The 19,005-nt window shown below is 50.7% G+C and overlaps 1 protein-coding gene across 7 annotated transcripts in view; it reads right to left on the reverse strand.

The window, feature by feature from the left end:
- Positions 1-19,005, reverse strand: part of PICALM (phosphatidylinositol binding clathrin assembly protein) — a 171,876-nt gene that overhangs the window by 112,713 nt on the left and 40,158 nt on the right. The window lies entirely within an intron of this gene.

The raw sequence follows: 19,005 nt of genomic DNA on the forward strand, positions 1-19,005 counted from the left end.
CTCCACCGCAGCAGAAGAGTCCGGAATGCTGCCATCAGGCTAGAAATTGGAGTCTCTTGGCAGAAAGGGCTACAAGCTAGAGCCCACATCTGCCTGTGGCAGCACGGGCCAGAACCTGAGGCCCCGCTCGCCCCACAGCAGCGGGGAGCTGAGAGGTTGCTATGGACTTAACCTGGAGCTCCTACTTGCATCACTATAGCAGAAGGCCAGGAGCCCAAGTGCCCACCTGTTCCGCAGCAGTGTGGGGCCAGAAGCTGGAGCCACTACATGCCCCACAGCAGCAAGAGCCGGGAGGCTGCTGTGGGCAAGAGATAGAACCCCCACCTGCCCTGTGGTGAGGGGAAGAGGGGGACGGGGGCTGGCTGGAGACTGTGGAGCCCCAGGGAGTATGAGCTGGGGCCAGAGTCCCAGGGAAGCTGGTCCCTGAGCACTGCCCCGCATCTTCCCTTATCAGGGAAATTCTCTTTTTTGGGATCTGTCAGGTCCCAAGCATGCCAGATAAGGGAAGTATAACCTGTAGTCACTCAATGAAATATAAACCTTTGAACTGAAAATTAGTTCTGTGTTTTAAGACAGGTTACTTAAAACAAAGATGCTGCTTTGTTAACATCTGAAAAAGGGAGTCATTTTTTAGTGTGCACAGTGTAGTTGGGGATGGCGAGGGACATGGCTCGGTAGAACTAAGGATTTTTTATTTAACGTCTATTTTATGGCAGTGTGGACCCACAGCCAAGATCTCTTTCAAAACTTCTTACTCCATTACTTCTCACATGAGGTGGCTTTCAAGACTGATTGTAGTACAAAGGTTCTCTTTACTTGGACAGGTTGAACCTCTCTAATCCGGAACACGCTTGTCCAGCCAACTCCATAACCTGGCATGATTTTAGTTAGCCAGATGACCATTTATCCTGGGTGTGGCCAAGTTTCCTGTGGTCCCATAAAGTTTGTTTACAGCCACCAGTCCTGGCTTTCAGTGTTGTGTGCTGTTTTTAGCCGTAATTTACCTCCAAATGTCATCTAAGAGCCCAATAAGCAGTGGAAGTGTTGGTAACATGCTAGAAAATATTGACCTCCAGCAAATTCTCTTGTCTAGCACCAGCCAGGTCCTGAGGGTGCCAGACAAAGAGGTTCAACCTGTACCACCTACCTCAACATATTAGCATTAGTAATCAGGATATCAGAAGATTACCAGTCTACAAGTACCAAGAAGTTTAGGAGCCCTTGACAAGCTTTATCTTTAGTTTTCCATACATTTAGGTTAAGTTTAAAATACTTACCTGAATGTTATTTAATTTTATTACCTTTAAATATAACTATGGAGTATTAAGAGATTTAGCTGTACGAAGTTTTAGTAGTAATACTACTACTATTAATAGAGATTCTTATTGATATTAAATTAACTCAGTAACATTTTCTTATTATTTCATCTTGTCCGGTCTGTCATACTTGGTTTTTTCCCCCTCTTCTGGATTGCAGCTGTTTGCAATAGACTTTTTTTGACTAAAAAATGCACACAGACAAAAGAGACCAGATGGTTTGATGTAGGATCAAATACCCGTAACATAAGTATCAAAAGCAAGAACCAACTTTAAGACTCCTGCTTTTGGAGGTTAACAATACTGCTTCCTGGTAAATAAAAAGTATTCTCAGGGCATCTGACACTAAGGCTATGTTTACACTATGACAAATTCAATTTTACAATGCTGGGTTTTATAAGTTCCAATTTGAGTATCCTCACACACACCCCCCCCCCCAAAGTAAAGTTAGTGCTACCACACTGAATTGCCAAACATCGACTGTTGCAGCAGTATATTGTGGGAACCCACCCCACATTTCCCTCAGCCCCATAGCATTCTGGTTTTTTTTTTTGGTTTTTTTTTTGCTGGTGCAGTATGGGGAAAAAATGCCCCACAAGTGGTTGTAGGTATGTGATGTCATCTTCTCACACTGCATTGCCCTCATTCCCCTTGCATGGAGCCATCCTCCAAACATAAAATAAGGGGTGGGGCTGTAGTTGAGAGAGTCCTTTCAGGGGCTTTCTCTGGAAGTGGGATGTAGCTGAGAGACCTGTTGATGAGCTCGCCTCACTGGCTTTCCGCCAGCCCCATGGTGCATGTTGCCCCACCAAAAAAAGTGAAGACAGCTAGCCCCCAAAATCTTTGCTATGGGGGGCAAGACTTCTCCCAGTGACAGCTTGTCCCAGATAAGCCTTGTGGTTGGGGGGGATGACTCCTCCCCCTTCAGCAACAACCAGCCCTGGAAAATCTTTCCTGACTTTGGAGCTTGTACCACATGCAAACCAGGACATGGTGCTGTCTGGCGGCATAGTCTGCACTGTACCACAGGCAAGTGCTTTTACTGAGGATAACCATGTGATGTGGCTGAGTGGGGGACAGACCCTGACTGCACTGCACCTGTGCAGGGGTATGGGGGACTGCCCCTGTACAAATCTGAACTGCAGAGAAGTTCATAGGCCTCTCACACTAGCATGACTCCCACAGCCTAGCCCCCACTTGGTGTGGTGAGGTGGGGGCTGCTGCCAACCTTGAGGGAACACCTCCACTTGCAATCATGATCTCTCCCAACTACATTCCCCAGAGCAATGGAGTCAGTAACCTGAAAAGACTGGCATGTACCTTCGCACCAAATGGTCCCAAATGAACCACTCACTGTCAAAAGAAATTAGTTGACGCCACAAATCTCACCACCTTCCATGACCTAAACCTTGAAGAGTAAGCCAAAAACAGATAACTAACATCATAACAAATAGCACAAACACCTAGGTAACAACTGATCAAAGCATTTTAAAGTCGTGAATGTTTACAAAGTAAATTTTACTCAAAGTAACCAGACTTCCTCAAACTAAAGGGAAGCTTCATTATAAAATTTCTAACTATGGAAGTTGGCCCTATTCTGTATAGCAACAAATGCTTGATTAAACTCAGATGGAGCCAACAGTGCTTTATATATCTATAAAGCAAGGAAAAAAACTAGTACATAGAAGATTGCTCTTTAGACTAAAGTGTATCTTTTGGGAAGTTAGTGAAAACCCAATGCACTTCAGAGGACAAGCTAGAGTAGGGGTAAATTACAAGGGCTGGGAAGATGGCAGCCTGAATGTGCGCTACAAGCACACTCAACGTGCCTATAAGAATTCCATGTAGGAAGGCTAAGAAGGAAGGGAGTTGTGGAATGGAAATAAGGAACTTTGTGCTGTCTGTAAGATCCTATTTGGCACTAACTTCTGAGTTAAGATTGCTGCTGGGATGTGAAACAATGTTTTGTGTATGCACATTTATTTCAGCAACTGATGAACCACAATTATATTTTACCTCTCTCTCCTTAATTATTCACTCATACTTAAAAAGCCTGAGAGCATTTTACACACAACTAACTTAAAATTCCAAGTTAAGATTAACAAGAGAACTTTAAATCCTTACAGTTACGCTTTTACAAACAATTCCCTGGGAGGATATAAATAAACGCTCTGTGTACTGACAATCAGTTAATGAAGAACAGATTTTTAGAACACAAAATCAAAAAGAAAACTGATGCAAAGAGTTGAATTCTGAAAAACTGCTGCATGTAACACTCAAAAGTTAATTTAAAAGTGTTCAGTTTTTTAGGTGTCTTATTACAAAGAACAAAAAAATGAGAAAAATCACCTGAATTAACAACTAATATCACTCTGACAGTTAGCAACCCTGTAATTCAGTATAAAAATTAAATATTAAGTACAAACGCAAAAAACCCATCAATATAAAAGCCAAAAGAAGGATGGTTAGTGATGTTCTTTTGGTACAAGAACATAAAAAACAATAAAAAGGACTGTCCTTTCTTAAAGCTTAAAAATCATTTTAAAAAACGCAAAGCAAATTAGGTACGGAAAATATTTTTAAATTTTGTTTGTTTATAAAGTTGTTAGTTTTTACAGAAAACTACTGGAATATGAAAATAAGTAACATGAGTCTTTTACATACTTAGATGTTTGACCTACTTGACTTCCCCACCCCACACACTGCCACTCTGCTCTTCTGATTTGCCAACCTTGACAACAATTTTTGGATCTCTGTGCTTTATATATTGAGTCCGTTCTGGTAAGGCTACAATCTGAAGAAGTGGATCTGTCCCACGAAAACTCACCACCCAATAAATCATCATACATGATTATATACGACTGCTTTTTTGTTTTGATAGAATACAGACTAACAAGGCTCTCTATTACTCTTCACATTTGTGTTGAAGATCCAGTTTCATCTTCGCAGATATTATTTGTGAACTCGGTACAACATGAAGAATCTTGAATGCAGCTGGTGCTTTCCCTAACCTGGCACTGATATCCTTATCTGTTCCTCCATCTCTGCCCATAATACTCCCAAACTAGGTGAACTGCTCCAGATCTTCCAGGTCATCCCCTCCCAGTGTGATGATGGTGTTGCTGGAATGGTTGATCCTCATTGTCTTGGTCTTTCCCTTGTTAATGCTCAGTCCAGTCATTGCAACAGTGTTGTCAAGCGTTGTGACCTTTTCTTCCATGCTTTCATGTTGGTGTGAAAGGAGGGCAACAACATCAGCAAAAATCACTGTCCTCTAGCCGTTTGAAAAGTGTCCACTGAATGCCCCAATGGCCATCTGTTGTCCTGTTCATAATGCAGCCCACTGCGATCAAGAACAGGAAAGGTGACAGCAGGCATCCTTTTCACACTTGTGACAGTATGCTGAAGCATTCTGTCGATGCACTATTGTGAACAACTTGGCATGTTGCGGGTTCATACGTTGAATGAATTAAGTTAATAATTTTGGAGAAGATGCTGATATTGCACCAATTTCCACAAAGTGCCTCTATCAATGCTGACAAAGATTATGAAGGTTATGTACGGGGGAGTTCCAGTCAAGCAACTGTTCTGATTATTCTGAGAGTTGCTCTTTTTAGGGGCCCACTGCTGGGCCAGCTTTGGTTACAATGACCCAGTCTGATCCTTTGCATTGCACAGACCATAAAGCGTCACTGGGGGCTAGCTGAGCTATTGCATATCTTGCAGAAAAATATTCAGGCTTTATCCCTAGATAAACTGTCCCAATGGTTAATTGTCTTCACTGGTTTCTTTGGAGTTTTTTGTTTTTGTTTTTTAATACATCTGTCAGGTGATCTTTGTCTAGCTGCAGCATCCAGTCATCATGTTATGCCATTGTCTGCTAGATGAATACCAGAAGTCATTTTCCTTTGTAGCTCCCTCTTCCTGTGAAGAGCAGCTCATGAGCAATTTACAGGCTTGAATGCATTTACACAGAAGCCGTGTCTACATGTGCACGCTACTTCGAAGTAGCGGCACCAACTTCGAAATAGCGCCCGTCACGGCTACATGTGTTGGGCGCTATTTCGAAGTTAACATCGACATTAGGCGGCGAGACGTTGAAGTCGCTAACCCCACGAGGGGATGGGAATAGCGCCCTACTTCGACATTCAACGTCAAAGTAGGGAACGTGTAGTCGTTGCGCGTCCCGCAACATCGAAATTGCGGGGTCCTCCATTGCAGCCATCAGCTGAAGGGTTGAGAGATGCTCTCTCCAACCCCTGAGCTCAATGGTGGCCGTGTGGAGTGGCCCCTTAAAGCTCCCCGCTCCCTCCCTTCCTGTGCAGGAAGCAGCAGTAACACGCGGCTAGCCTGCACACTCCTCCACAGCCACCCACACCCCCACCCAACGCGATGGCCGCCCGGCAGCCCCCCCAGAGGACCCCCCCCCCAAGGGGAGCCAGGGCTCACAGCCCAGCAGCCAGGCAGGGAAGTGGCAGCAGGGCCCCTCCTGGACGGAGACCAAGCTTTGGGACCTGCTGGGGCTCTGGAGCGAGGAGGTGGTGCTCCAGGTAACGAGGAGCAAGAGGCGGAATGCAGATGCGTTCGCTCAGCTGGCCGAGGACCTGGCCGCCCGGGGTTACCCTGCCCGCACTCCGGATCATGTCCGCAGTAAAGTGAAGGAGCTGCGGCAGGGTTACGCCCGGGCCCGGGATGCGGCCGGCCGATCTGGGGCCACCCCCGTCACTTGCCCCTTTTACAGGGAGCTCAGGGACATACTGGGCCCCCAGCATACCTCCTCCCCTCCGGCCACTCTTGATACCTCGGACGACGAGCCCCAGCAGACCCCAGAGACGGAGTCTGCCCCGGAAGCAAGCCCCACACACCAGGGGCCCCCCCAAGAGCCCACCCCCGGGGCACTGGAGGAGGAGGAGAGGACTCCTCCTCCAGTGACGCTGGCCTGCACATCATACTCCCATCCAGGAGCTCCAGCCGGGTGTCCCCCGACCGTGGGAGTGAACCGTCAGGTATGTACCCCCGCGGGGTTGAGGGGCGGGGGTAACAGATAGGGCCAGGGCCCTCCACATGCCCAGATGACCATGGCCCCAAGGACAGCAGTGGTATGTCCCTCACAGGAGTGCATCAGCCCCTGCTCCCCCAGCACGACAGTGCCATGCCCCATCCCTGCGGCTGGGGGGAGCGGAACCTCTAGGGTCCCCCGGGGAGAAGGGGTGGGACACCCAGCAGCAGCAGCACCAGGTGATGGAGTGGGGGGAGTTCAAATGCGAGACTCAGGCTAGATATGAGAAACAGGCTGAAGAGCTCCCAATGGCTAAGGATGATCCTGGGGCTACAACTGGCAGGTAACACCTCTGCCCTGAACAAAGAGGAGGGAGGAACCAAGCTGGGTTTGAATCGGGGGCGGCAGTTAGAGGCTAGGGGAAGGGAAAGCTGGAAGGCAGCCAGCCTGAGGAGGGGGAAGCTACACCCCAGAGGGGCACCCCTCGGGGTCTTCTCCCCAGGACGGGTTGGAAGGACTGTCTCTGACTGCTGTACTGTCGCTTCTGGGAGAAACTGGGCATCTGTTGCCTAATAAACCTCCTGTCGTACCTGCTGAGTGAGTGAGACTCATTCCTGCCAGCGGACGGGGTGCGGTGCACTGCAGGGGGACCCCTGAACCACATCACAGCAGCATCTGACGGGGACGGGGAACCTGCAGCAGAGGGGTGGGGGGACAAGGGCCACAGCTCGGGGCCCACACTAATGGCTGTCTCCACTCTTCTTCCCCCCCTCCTGTGTTCCGCAGCTGCACCATCGGAAGGACAGGAGAGCGCCAGCGAGACGTCAGTGGTCCCGGAAAGCCCTCCGGGGCCATCACTCCAGGCCAGCCCCTCGGCGGAGCAACAACCGGCCCCACGGCGGGGAAGACAGCGGATGCAGCTGGCACTGCACCATCAGCAGCTGGAGGTAGCCAAGCAGGGGCTGCGGATGGAGGAATGCCGCCTCCACCTCCAGGAGCGGGCGCAGGCCTGGCGCCAGGAGGCATGGGGGGCCTACATGCGGACCCTTAACCGCATAGCGGACTCCCTGGCCCTCCAGGCCGCGCTGGCCGCTGCAGCGCCTGCCCTGCCTGCTCCACCTGCTGCGCCGGCCGCCGTCGCACCGCCACCGAGGGCCATTGCGCCGAGGGGGACCTGGGGCCAGCTGACACTTGCCGGCTGTATCTCCCAGTCCACCTGGCCCCCAGCCAGGGCTGCGGCCGAGGCGGGAATCGCGGCCGCCCACCCCCAGTGCTGGACTGTAGGGGCGTGGGGCCCGGGGCCCCCCCCCTACATATTCCCCCCCCAGTTGATTGTTATTTTGCTGTAAATAGTTTGTATTTGTGACCCGTTTTACAATGCTGATCCTTACCCCCCATGTAAATAGCTCTCTCCTTCCTTGTCTTCCCCTTTCATGTTATCCCTGTTTTTATAATATATACACATATAAGTTAGAATTTCCCTGTACATAGTTAGTCGTTGAGATAGTAGTAATAAGAGTTCAAAAGATGTTTGATTTGACAAACAACTGTCTGCTTTTATTTTTACAAGAAAAGTGGGGGGGCGGGTGCTCTTGGGTGCTCTGTGGTGTGGGTGTAGGGGCAGGCAGTGTTGTGGAGGATGGGCGGGGGGGGTGGGGGGCCTGCCAGTGTTCACCCCGCGGCCTCATCGAAGTGGGCCCGCAGGGCCTCCTGGACCCGGGTCCCTTCGGGGTCCACCTGGTGACTGGGGACAGCGGGTGGCTGCACATCGGCCCTGCCGGCCTCCACAGCCCAGCCGTGAAAGAAGGCCTCCCCCTTGCTCTCTACCAGGTTGTGTAGGGCGCTGCACGCGCCCACAATCTGGGGGATGTTGGTGGGGCCTGCACCAAGGCGGGTGAGGAGACACCTCCAGCGCCCTTTGAGGCGCCCAAATGTGCGCTCCACCACCTGGCGCGTGTGGTTCAGGCGCTGGTTGAAGCACTCCTGGCTAGCTGACAGATGGCCCATGTACGGGTGCATGAGCCAGGGCCGGAGAGGGTATGCGGCATCTGCGATGACGCAGAGGGCATGGTGGTGTCCCCCACAGGGATCTCCCGCTGGGGGATGTAGGTCTCCGCCTCCAGCCGGCAGCACAGGCCTGAGTTCCGGAACACCCGGGCGTCATGGGTGCTGCCAGGCCAGCCCACATATATGTCCAGGAAACGGCCCCGGCTGTCCACCAAGGCCTGGAGGACCACTGAGTGGTAGCCCTTCCTGTTTATGTAGCGTCCTCCACTGTGTTCCAGGGCATGGATGGGGATGTGGGTCCCATCCAGAGCCCTGAAGCAATTGGGGAAGCCCAGGGTGGCAAAGCCCGCGATGGCGGCATCTGGGTCCCCCAGCCTCACGAGCCTCCAGAGGAGCAGGGCATTGATGGCGTGGACGACCTGCAGGGGAAGCACATGGGAGAGCACCAATGAGGGGTGCGCAGGGTGTGTGTGGCCCTCCCCTGCCAGGGCCCCCCTCCCCTCCCCTGCCAGGGCTGCCTCCCTCTCCCCCCATGGGTTCTCTTACCTCCATGAGGACAGCCCTGACGGTGGCCTTGACAACACCAAACTGCTGGCCCATGGATCGGTAGCTGTCTGGAGTGGCCAGCTTCCAGACAGCAATGCCGACCTGTTTCTTGACACGTAGGGCACGCCGCATGGCGGTGTCCTGGTGCCTGAGTGCGGGGGTGAGCCACTGGCATAGCTCCAGAAACGTCTGCCGGCTCATCCGAAAGTTCTGGAGCCAGTGGTTGTCGTCCCACTCTCCGAGCACCAGCTGCTCCCACCAGTCTGTGCTGGTGGAGTAGCTCCACAGCCGGCGGCGTGTGCGGCTGAGGGGGGTGGGGGTGGGGAGGCGGGGTGCTGCAGGGTTGGGGGTTGAGTCCTCCTCCCCTGCGGGCAGCTCCTCCTCTGTGGCAAGGAGGTGCTCAGCTGCCTCCTGCATGGCACTGAGCAGGGCGAGCACTGCTCCTACAGGGGCGGCTGGGTGGACCTCTGGCTGCTGCTGCTGGGGGTCCATGACTGCGTCGCTCGAGGTGTGTGTGCCTATGGCTCTGCAGACCGCGTGCTGTGCAGGCTGCGTGTCTGGGAGGGGCCCTTTAAGGGAGCGGCTAGCTGTTGCCCCAGAAGCGCTAGTCCGCCCTGTGACCCTGTCTGCAGCTGTTCCTGGTACCCTTATTTCGATGTGTGCTACTTTGGCGTGTAGATGTTCCCTCGCAGCGCCTATTTCGATGTGGTGCTGCGCAACGTTGATGTTGAACGTCGACCTTGCCAGCCCTGGAGGATGCGAAGACGTTATTCATCGAAATAAGCTACTTCGATGTAGCGTTCACGTGTAGACGTAGCTAGAATGTGAGTGAAACAGTTTTGAAGGGACAATAAATTGGACAAACTTTAACGTTAAGCAGTCGATCTGTTTAGGCACAATTCACATCCTCTTCTTTGCTCTATCCCCCCTAAAAAAGGATTAAATATGAGTGGGGGGGTAAATTGCTTACAACAAATAATCTGAGTGGCTTGATGATCAGCCCTTCTTGCAGTGACAATGCAACTCTTACCAGAGCTGCCTAGCTCAAGAACCCAAACAGCGAGTCTGAAGGCTCCTCCATCTCCTCTGCCAGGAGGTCCAAGTTTGTTGACACCCTCTAAGCAGTCCTGGTCGGCTTTTGAATCAGCCTGGGGGACCACAATCAGGGGATGAGGAGGAGGATGTCTGAGCCATCTGGCTGCCTTCCATGTCCTGTGGGAGGATGCGCGTCTCCTTCTCCACCAACAGGGTGACAAGCTTAGCCATTCCTGACCCTTGGGTGTGGCTTTCATGGGCCACCGAGGGAGCCTCCACTTCCCCTCGCAGTTCCTGCACTGAGCCCCAGAGGTTCTTAGTGCGAGTCTGCCTGTGGGTGTTTACACTCTGACACCAGCAAATGAGTGAGTCACTTGAGGCTGCGCCAGGAAATCCCACAGGGTACAAGGACACCACAGACAGCCACTAGGCATGAGACCATGGAGTCTTTTGCAGAGGGTTCAACACTACCAACTCTGTTGCCACTGGTGGTGCCGAGGAATGGAGCCAGACTTCAAAACAGCACTCAAACAAAAAAATGTGCAATGCCGATGACAGAGACTGGGCACTCTGACCTCCCCAGTACAGGGAGCGATCAGAGATCAACAATTCCAGTGACACAGAAAGGAGCATGGGTTGGCATTTTGGATACCAACTGCAGTCCCTAGACCTACTCCTATTTGGCAGGAAATGAATCCACAAGGTAGAAGCCTAGTGCTGGGGAGGACCACCTCGATTTCCAGGAGCCAATTCGCCGATGCCAATACAATGGGGCTGGTGACTAATGGCAGCACTGAGTTCTTGGGGAATTGCCCCTTGAACAAGAGCACAAGTTTATACTCAGCTTCCGGTGATGCCTGAGACACAACATCTTCCCCTGGTCTCTCTCTTACAGACCACGGGAGCTATGCGGAGCTCTCTTCTCTGTCCATGCAGAAATACAAAAGCAAAAGGTACTCAGTGACCCAGGGGCAAACAGCAGCTTCCCTCTATACCTAAGGCCCATCGGTGGCACCGGCATGTCCATGATGACCTGTGCCACTTGAAATGCTTCAGGTGTCAACGGGGCTTGGACTACTGCAGACGGTGCCAGGGAGCAAGGAGGACAGTGTTATGCTGCTGAAGCTCATGTCTTCTCTGGTGCACAAGCTTTTCTCCTGATGCTTTCTTTATGGGGAGCCAGCATCTCGTCCTTCTCAGCCCCTTCTAGCTGTCGACAACGTGCAGTGCTGAGCCAACAGTGCTCCAAGCCAAATCTGACTGCTGATACTGCGCGGCAAGTGCCGACTCCATAAGCAGGACTTTAAAGCATATAACCCTGTTTTTAATTGTACTCAGGCAAAAGGATCCCTAGATCACATTTCAGATAAGCGTAGGATCTTCATTGAGACAATGAAGGCAATCAGTGTGAGGATCACTCTGTTGCAAAGGCCTGCAGCATGACACTCAGGCTTTGAAGGTTTTCGGGGGGAGGGGGGGGCGAGCGAGCAGGGCATGTCCCATCGCCAGGGAAAGTCCCAAATGGGAGACTAACTACTAACCTACAACTATTAATAGGTACTCAACAAAGAACTGTTTGAGTGGAAAACAAGGGAAGTGCTATGCTAACACTGAAGCCTAAGATGTGCATGCCGTTCCAAGCTCTGTCACCTGTGGTAAGAAGGAACTGGAGGAAGGAAGGAGCCAGAGGTGCACTATATAGTGTGGCATGTGCATGTCACTCCAGGGGCTGCCTGAGCCACCTCCCCTATGGGTAAAGCTGAGGGGAAAGTCTTCCAGCTCCAGTGCATATGGCAACATACACCTATTTTGAATGCACATGAGCAAGCAGTTGAAGTTATTGTGTCGACAAATGGGTTTCCCCACACCTACGCGCATCCAAAAAGCCAAGAGTTATATCTGAAAGTAACACTAATGTAAAAATATCAGGAGAAAATGATTACATGGACCTTAAACCTGGTCCAAATATACCATGTATCAGATAGGACTCTTAACAGGGGGGAAAAAAACGTTTTTTAGCTGAAATGACTTGCTTTGCATAGCTTGGGGTTGGCGGGAGGGAAAGAGTGATAGCCTCTAATGTTCCAGATCAACTAAATCTCTATTGAGTTCAAAGCTTAGATCACTTTAAATGCTCTAGCATAACAAACAGCCTGTCTAGGAGCAGAATTATTTTTGAAAATTCCTGCTCGTCTAATTTTATAAACTTGACATTTAAAAAGGGGCAGGGGGGGAAGAAATAATGTAAATCATAGGTAGTGAGCAAAATAGCTGAATTTTCTTCTCTTGGTAGGGCAGTCCTCTCAAAATTCACAAGACTAGGACCTATACATGGAAAATCTGATAGTGTCTGAGTATAAATGGGATTACAATTTTTAACTCTGAAGATTCTTGCACATGAACAAGATTAAGCTGTGACACCCATGAACAACTCAACACCAAATGGTAATATATCCCGATTATGGTACATACATTCTGATTCATCAAAGATCATCATGCGAGATCTTAACTGACAAGAGTCACATTAGCCATTACTACCATTGTGAAGTGTATGTATGTATAAACATGATATAACGAGCTATGGGCACACAGTAACCCCTTGAAATGCACAGTTTTGAGTTGCACTTAACTTGCATTAATCCCGCTTCCTCCCCAGGCCCTGGCTCACCCCCCCCGCCCACACACACACGCGGCCCCAGTTCAACCCTCACCAGCCCCACTCACAGCTCCAGCTCAACGCCCCCACCCTGGCTCAATCCCCCCTGGCCTTAGTTAACACCCCTGGCAGCCTGGCTCACCACCCGCATGAAGCCCCGGCTCACAACCTCCTCCCCTGCCTTGGTTCAACACCTCCCCACCAACTCACCACGTGAGCACAGCTCAAGCTCAATCCCCTCTGCCCTGGTTCTGCCAGGGAAAGAAAATCCCGACTGACAAAATTTGAGTTACCCGAGGGAGCATGGAAACACAACCCCTGTGTAAATTAAGGCTCTACTATATACTGAAAATAGGTTCTTAAGTGTCTGTATGATAGCAGAAATGGAGCAACAAGGTCTCTTGTCAGACAAAGGCTGTGTATTCACCTGTCAGCATGTAAATTAAGCTTTGTAAGATAATACAAGGGTAGCACATTTACATACAAAATCAAAGAGATAGGAAGTCAAAAAGAAAGCACACAGAGGTGGAAGATAAGGTTATCTTGAGATAGCCCAGCAAACCTTTGAAGTGTATTTAAGGAACAGAGAAGACAGCCTTCCATTCTTGACTTAGGAAGTAAAAGGACAGTGAAATCATTCTTATCTGAAATGCTGGGGAGAACACTTAGGGTGAGAAACAACAAGAAGTCCTGTGGCACCTTGTAGGCTAGCAGCTATTTAGGAGTGTAAGCTTTCGTGGGCAAAGGCTGGCTTCATCAGATGTGGTCTTTTCCCACAAAAGCTTATACTCCAAAATATCTTGTTAGTCTATAAGGTGCCACAGGACTTCTTGCTGTTTAAGACTAACTTAGGTACCCCTCTGATCCCCAGAGTAGGCATCCTTCGATTCCGAGGAATCATGGGTTTGCGCCCCAGTTGGACTGATCTGAGCAGCGTCTTCTGGGGCTGTGCAATCCAATCCGGGAGTGGCAGTCCCTTCCGCAATGTGAGCGGCAGTAGGCAGATGTCGCTCTGGTATCATGGGCATGGATCTTCCTGAGGGCTCTCCTGTCTTCCACTTCCTTCACCAAGGTAGTTTCATACATAACAAGAGCTTCCTTCACTCCCTGTTTCCAGGCATGCCTGGCTGAGGCGAGCGAATGCCAGGTGTTCACGCTGATAGAGAGAGTGCTGAGGTCACGCTTGCATGTGTCCTTGTAGCACAATTTAGGTTGCCCTTTTGACCTCTTTGCAGACGTCAGTTCGCCGAAGAGGCGGTCCTTCGGTATTTGGCCATCCATCATACGTGAGACGTGGCCCAGCAACCGCATACACCTCTGTTTGAGAAGGGTGAACATGGAGGCAGTGCCTGCCCTCTCAAGCACTGTGCTACTGGGGACTTTGTCCTGCCATGAGATACTAATTATGTGCCTAAGGCAGCGCATGTGCAATGTGTTGAGCCGCTGCTCTTGTTTTGAGCGCAAAGTCCATGTTTCACTGCCGTGAAGCAGGGTGCTCAAAACACAGGCTGTGTAGACCCGCACCTTGGTGTGTACAGTGAGCTTATTGTTAGCCCATACTCTCTTCGTCAGCCTGGAGAATGTTGTGGCAGCTTTTCCAATGCGCTTGTTGATCTCGCTATCAAGTGACAAGTTGTCTGAGATCGTCGAGCCTAGGTACACAAACTCATGGACAACTTCCAGTTCGTAGTCTAACACGTTGATAAATGGCTCTGATAGACCCCTCTGATACTTGCGGCAAAAAAAACATTTTTAGATGATTGGTTATCCAAGTTAAGTCTAGTCTCTAAAAAGCATTTTTATTATCCTTACTACCTCTTAAGTCTTGAATTCAATAATAAAAACTTACTAAAGGATTCACTATAAATACATCTCAGTGCTGTAATATTACGCAAGAAGTTGATCCAAGTTGAATCCTATAAGCTGGTGTATACACTGTTCCTTTGTGAACAACTTACATGGCATTTCTGAGAATGGCATTTCTGAGTGGAAAAGCAGCTAAATACTACAGGAAAACACTTCAAAAAGACTTGAGGACGGGGTACATCAGTTGTTAACCTGCATGATGATAAAAGGGGTAGCAAACACAGAGGAGATTGCTATATGTATAGCTAACAGATGGGTAATTTCAGGGAGCCAACATCCAAATAAAAACAACCAAGTCTCCCTCACACTGAAGGTCATGGGTAACAAGACAACTCTTTCTCCTGGGTACTGCAAGAACTATCAAGAGCTGATGGGAAAGAGAAGTTATTCACCGTAATAACGGTGGTTCTTTGAGATGTGTCCCTGTGGGTGCTCCACAATAGGTGTTGGGCTCACCCGGCGCCGCAGATCTGAAATCTTCCAGCAGTTTCTCCTAGATCATGCATGCGCCGGCGCACACCGCTCCCCTGCGCGCCCCCAGCCACGTGCGTGATCCAGTCCCCGCCAGTTCCTTGACCAACCACCTCCAATGCTCCTGAAAAACACTACACAGAGATCCGAAGCGGGGAGGATGGGCGGGTGGTGGAGCACCCACGGGGACACATTTCGAAGAACCACCGTTACTACGGTGAGTAACTTCTCTTTCTTCATCGAGTGTCCCCGTGGGTGCTCCACAATAGGTGACTACCCAGCAGGAACCCAAGAAAGGAGGTGGGTAATCACTTTATGTGCAGCCTGCCCCCGAAAGGACTGCTGTCGACAGACAGGTATCCTCTTGGAATACCGGACATAGGGCATAATGCTTGGACAAGGTGTCGTAGGATGACCAGGTCGCCGCTCTACAGATGTCTTTTAAGGCGATGCCCTTGAAGCAGGCTGTTAACGCCGCCACCGCCCTGGTGGAGTGAGCCCGAAGGCAGGGCCAGCAAAGGAGTCTTTTGAAGCTCGTAGCACATTTTTATTCAGGACATGATGTGCTTTGAAATTCTCTGTGAAGAGAGGCCTTCCCCTTTTGACCTAGGAGCAAGAGCCACTAGGAGCCTGTCCGTTTTCCGGAAGGACTTAGTTCTGTCTATGTAAAAGGCCAACGCCCTCCTCACGTCCAGGAGGTGCAGGCGTGCCTCTTCGCTGCAGCTGTGAGGCTTCGGGTAAAACGAGGATAAAATTATTGGTTAGTTAAGATGGAACTCTGAAGAAACTTTTGGAACAAAGGCTGGGTGCAGCCGTAAGGTTACCACCTCCTTTGAGAATACTGTGCAAGGCAGCGTTGCCATAACTGCTGCGAGCTCACTGACCCTGAGAGCTGATGTAATTGCGAGGAGGAAGGTTGTTTTTATCGTAAGGAGACGTAGGGGAACTGTGGCTAACGGTTCAAAAGGTGGAACCATTAGCATGCTGAGCACCAAGTCCAAAGTTCCACGATGGTGGAAGTGGTTTCCGAGGGGGGTACAGGTTTACCAACCCCTTCAAGAACCCAGTAACTATAGGATGGGCGAACACCGTGGGTCCCTCCTCTGTATGCTTAAGGCTGATATGGCAGCGAGATGGACTTTTAGCGAGGATAAGGAAAGCCCGCCCCTCTTGAGGTCCAATAAGTATTCTAGTATTATCGGTATAGCTCAAGGGGAGCTAACTTGTTGGCTGAACACCAGGCTGTGAATCGAGTCCATTTCTGTTTGTAAGTCTTCCTGGTGGAGGTCCTTCGGCTACTTTCCAGGACTTGTTGTACTCCCTCCGTACATGTGCTTTCTAAGGAGCTGAGCCATGGATTAGCCATGCTTGTAGGCGCAGGCCCTGAGGGTGTGGGTGCACTATCGACCCCTGAGCCTGTGTGAGTAGGTCCGGAGCCACCGGTAGAGGGAGCGGTGGGCGGTCCGACATGCGCAGAAGCAACGGAAACCATTGCTGCCAATCCCACGTTGGGACTACTAGTATCATGCGAGCTCTCTCCCTTCTGGCTTTCTGCAAGACCTTGTGGATAAGCGCTGTGGGGGGGAACGAGTAAAGTAGGGGGCCCTTCCATGAAATCATGAATGCGTCCCCCAAGGACCCCCACCCTATTCCTGCTCTGGAGCAGTACTGGGGGACACTTCTTGTTGTGCTGGGTGGCAAACAGATCGATCTGGGGAAACCCCCATGTATGAAAGATCGGTCGTAGCAGATCGGAGCGGATCTGCCACTCGTGTGTGAGTGCGAAGCGCCTCTTCAGCTGATCTGCTTTCACGTTGTGAGCGCCCGGCAAGTACAAGGCTTTCAACGTTATGTTGTTGGCGATGCACCAGTTCCACAGTCGGACTGCTTCCATGCATAAGGCACGGGATCGGGCTTCTCCTTGTTGATTTACGTAAAACATAGTGGAGGTATTGTCTGTATTGATCCCGACTACTTTGCCATATATGTGGTCTCGAAAATGTTTGCAGGCATTGAACACTGCTCTGAGCTCCAGTATGTTTATGTGCAGTGTCTGTTCCACAGGGGACCATAGCCCTTGCGTCACCTTGTCGCTGATCTGCGCTCCCCATCTTATGTGGGAGGCGTCGGTAGTAAGAAAAATAGAAATTTGTGGTTGGTGAAAAGGCACCCCTACTAGCAGGTTCTTGGGGTTTACCCACCACGCCAGGGATCTGCGCAACTCTGTTGTGGGTGACACCACCCTGTGGACAGTGTGGGATGCCGGTTTGTAGACGCTCGCCAGCCAATGCTGCAGGCTTCGCATGTGCAAACTGGCATTTTGTACCACAAATGTCACTGCCGCCATGTGGCCCAGCAGCTGTAAGCACGTTAAGACCGGCACCGTGGGGCTGTATGTGATGACTTGCACCAGCGAACTGATGGCGCGGAAGCGGGCGTCGGGTAGGTACACCCTTGCTGTGATAGAGTTTATGCGTGCCCCTATGAACTATATGTTTTGTGTGGGGTCGGTCTTTGACTTCGTGAGGTTGATGACTAGGCCCAGCGAAGAAAACATGTCCGCTGTGACGCGTATCATGCGTAGGACCTCTGCCTTCGAGGCCCCTTTCAGTAGGCAGTCGTCCAGGTATGGGAATATACACACCCCTGTCTGTGCAGGTAGGCTGACACCACTGCCAGGGTTTTGGTAAAGACTCTGGGGGCCGAGGAGAGGCCGAACGGAAGAACCCTGTACTGGAAGTGTTCCTTGCCGACCATGAAGCGGAGGAAGCGCCTGTATGCCAGGTGGATCATTATATGAAAGTAAGCATCTTGTAAGTCGAGGGCTGCAAACCAATCTCCATCGTCCAGTGCCGTGAGTATGGAGGCGACTAAACATCCGAAAACGTTACTTGCGTAAGTAGCAGTTGAGGCCCCGAAGATCTAAGATGGGCCTCCAGCCTCCTGTTTTCTTCTCTGTGAGGAAGTAGCGTGAATAAAAACCTTTCCCTTGGAATTGTTCCGGCACTCTTTCCACTGCCCCTATGAACATAAGGTGGTCCACCTCCTGCTTGAGCCTCGCCTCATGGGTAGCGTCCCGGAGGTGAGGCCTGGAGGGAGGCTTCGTCGGTGGGAGCGACTGGAAGGGGATCGCGTAACCCGTGGCTATGATCTCCAGCACCCATTTGTCTGTGGTGATCTTTTGCCATTGGGAGTGAAACGGTCTGAGGCAATGATGGAACATGAGATGAGAGTGGCATTGCGCGATGGTAGTGATAGTGCAGCCCTCGACATGCCCATCACACTTGTTGCCTTTGGGCCTGTCCCGAGAGTGTACGGCTTTGTTGAGAACGTCACCTGGGAGTTCTGTACTGTTGCTGTTGTTGATGTCGCCCTTGGTCGTAGCCCCGTTGATACTGTGCACGCTGTGGTTGGTACGGGTAGCATCTTTGCTGAGGGTAATATTTTTTCTTCCTATATGGAGGAGTATAAATACCCAGGGTTCTGAGTGTAGCTCTCGAGTCCTTACTGGAGTGGAGGACCGAGTCGGTTGAGTCTGCAAACAACTTTTGCGTGTCAAAGGGAAGATCCACGATCTTCACCTGTAGGTCCCTTAGGATACCCCATGTCTGGAACCAAGATTCTCTACGCATGACCACTGCTGTAGCCGTTGAGCGTGCTGCCGTATCTGCCACATCCAGGGCGATCTGGACTCCCGTTCTCGAAGCTGCGTAGCCCTCTTGCACAATTGCCTTTAACACCAGCTTCTTATCTTCTGGAAGTGAATCCATGAGAGAAGTAAGCCTGAAGTAATTATCAAGATTATGGTTCGCTAGGTGTGCCGCATAATTTGCCACTCTCAGTAGCAGGGTGGAAGAGGAATATACCTTCCTGCCAAACAGCTCTAGCTTCTTGGCATCTTTGTCTGATCCCCCCGATTTGTACTGCGAAGTCTTTGACCTCTGCTGGGATGACTCGACCACCAAAGAATTTGGTTGTGGGTGACTGAAGAGGAACTCCATGCCCTTTGCCGGGACGAAGTACTTCTTATCCGCTCTCTTGTTCATAGGCAGAACGGAGGCTGGAATCTGCCATATGGTAGTGGCTGACTCCATAATGGCTTCATCCAG

Source organism: Carettochelys insculpta, chromosome 1 (genome assembly GCF_033958435.1).
Source record: "Carettochelys insculpta isolate YL-2023 chromosome 1, ASM3395843v1, whole genome shotgun sequence".
NCBI lineage: Eukaryota > Metazoa > Chordata > Testudines > Carettochelyidae > Carettochelys > Carettochelys insculpta.